Raw genomic sequence first — 2,892 nt, 5'->3', positions numbered from 1 at the left:
GTCCAGTTAATATTTTTCATTTTTAGTGAAACCGGGATTTTACCATGTTGGCTAGGCTGGTTCCAAACTCCTGACCTCAGGCAATCCACCTGCCTCGGCCTCCCTCCCAAAGCAATCCACAAATGCGAGCAACTGCACCTGACCCAATTTATTGCTGATAGTCAGTGGAGTTGCAAAATAATACAATGAAAAACAAGCTTTAGCAGATGGCTTTCTCCCTCTCTATAGCTATTTATTGGTTCAAATTTAACTTTTAAATATAGTGATGAATATAAATCCATGTAGAAAATTTTCACACCTAGTCTATTCATTTTGTATCCTTTTCTTAATAGTACTCTGAAAATAATTCTTTTTAAATTTTTATTTTAGATTTGGGATACATATGAAGGTTTGTTACATAGCTAAATGCATCAAGGGGATTTGTTGTACATAGGTACATTATTGTCACCTAGGTATTAAGCCCAGTACTCAATAGTTATCTATTCTGAAGAATTTTCTTTTGAGATAGGATTATGCTCTGTGACCCAGACTGGAGTGCAGTGGTACAACCATAGCTTACTGTAACCTCAAACTCCCAGACTCAAGCAATCCTCCTGCCTGAGCCTCCAGAGTGGTCGTGACCACAAGTGCGCATCACCATACTTGGGTGATTTTTAAATTTTTTATAGAGACTGGGTCTCATTATGTTGCCCAGGGTGGTCTCAAACTCTTGGGCTCAAGTGATCCCCTCCCCTTGGCCTCCAAAAGGACTAGGATTATAGGTATGAGCCACCATGCCCAGCCTGAAAAGAATTCTTTTTTTTTTTGAGATGGAGTTTCACTCGTGTCACCCAGGCTGGAGTGCAGTGACACGACCTTGGCTCACTGCAACCTCCTCCTCCCAGGTTCAAGCGATTCTCCTGCCTCAGCCTCTCCAGTAGCTTGGATTACAGGTGCCCACCACCATGCCCAGCTAATTTTTGTATTTTTTGGTAGAGATTGGGTTTCACCATGTTGGCCAGGCTAGTCTTGAACTCCTGACATCAGGTGATCCAACCACCTCGGCCTCCCAAAGCTGGGATTATAGACATGAGCCACCACACCTGGCCAAGAATTATTCTTTTAATCTTTAATGTCTTAGTTATCTTTCCACTTCAAAGATAATGAGGGCTATTTCAAGACATTAGCTGTACTTTTTTTTTTTTTTTTGGTTTTGCCATTAACAGTAATTATGTTAGTGAAGAGAAAAAAAGTGTTGGAAGGAAACATTGGCAAAACTGGCTAGATATGGGGAATTATAAATGAGGCTGAATGGGGAAATTGTTATGTTTTGACAGAGGTAATAAACTCAAGTGAGCTTTGGGAAGAAAAAATTTGGTTTGGGGTATATCAGTCAGGATGCTTTTGGTTGCAAGTAACAGAAAATTCAACCAAAAGGCCAGGCGTGGGCTAGGCACAGTGGCTCATGCCTCTAATTTCAGCACTTTGGGAGGCCAAGGTGGGCGGATCATCTGAGGTCAGGAGTTCGAGACCAACCTGGCCAACATGATGCAACCTATCTCTACTGAAAATACAAAAATTAGCTGGGCATGGTGGCACGTGCTTGTGGTCCCAGCTACTCAGGATCATGAAACAGAGAATTGCTTGAACCCAGGAGGTGGAGGTTGTAGTGAGTGGAGATCATGCCCCTGCACTCCAGCCTGGGCAACAGAGGGAGACCCTGTCTCGAAAAAAAAAAAAAGAAAAATCAACCAAAAGAGACACATATAATAAGGAAAATTACTATTACACTTAATAAGAAATTGAAGGGTAGAGTGGTTCCAAGGTTGTTAATTAAATAGCTTGACAATATCATCAATGGTTAAGGTCCTTTCCACATTTTCACTCTTTCATGCCTAGTGACTTGCTTCTTGTCCTCTAGTTTGGTCCCTTCATGGTCACAATGGCTGTCATAGCGCCAAGCATCACATCCTTACAAAATAATAATAATAGAGCTAAAATCTGCATAGTACTTTTGATAGACAAGTGACTGCTCTACATACTTTACATATATTCATTCTTTTGGTCCTCACAGCAACCCTATGAGTTGATTCTATTATCCCCATTTTACAGATGAGGAAACCAAGATACAGGGATATTAAGTAATTTACCCAGAGTCACTAGGTAGTAAGTGGCATAACTGAGATACACTGCAGGAATCTGGGTCCAAGAAAAGAAGAGTGAGTATCTTTTCTCATGGTCCTTACAAGAGTAAGGAACTATTCAGGATCCTCCACCTCCAGCATATTTCCTGTCAAATGTCATTAGCCTGACTTGCCTCACAGGCACATTCCTAAACCAATCATCCGAAAGGGGGAATGATGTTATCATAGATAGCTTAGACTAATTAAGATTAATCTCTGGGGCTGGGGAGCAGCTCAGTCTCACCCAAAACATACCTCAATTAAGTGAGGTTCTATGGCAGTATACAGATTGAGTTAGGGAGGCTGCCAGGAAGGCAACCAATAACATCTACCACAGAGAGAAGTGCCATGGGACGTTGAAATAGACAAATCTGGTAGGTAGCTGAGGATACATCAAGATGATGGGGCTGGTGCTCCACACTTGGGGCTCAGATGCGTTGAGGCAGTAGTTGAAGTCTTGAGAGTGGGAAACATTTTCAAGGAAGGTGATATTAAAATCAGCAGGCTAGGCCGGGCGCGGTGGCTCACGCCTGTAATCCCAGGACTTTGGGAGGCCGAGGCGGGTGGATCACGAGGTCAAGAGATCGAGACCATCCTGGTCAACATGGTAAAACCCCGTCTCTACTAAAAATGCAAAAAATTAGCTGGGCATGGTGGTGCGTGCCTGTAATCCCAGCTACTCAGGAGGCTGAGGCAGGAGAATTGCCTGAACCCAGGAGGCGGAGGTTGC

The sequence above is a fragment of the Cebus imitator genome, unplaced genomic scaffold, assembly GCF_001604975.1.
Source record: "Cebus imitator isolate Cc_AM_T3 unplaced genomic scaffold, Cebus_imitator-1.0 Scaffold172, whole genome shotgun sequence".
Lineage (NCBI taxonomy): Eukaryota > Metazoa > Chordata > Mammalia > Primates > Cebidae > Cebus > Cebus imitator.
Note: the sequence above shows the minus strand (reverse complement) of the source record.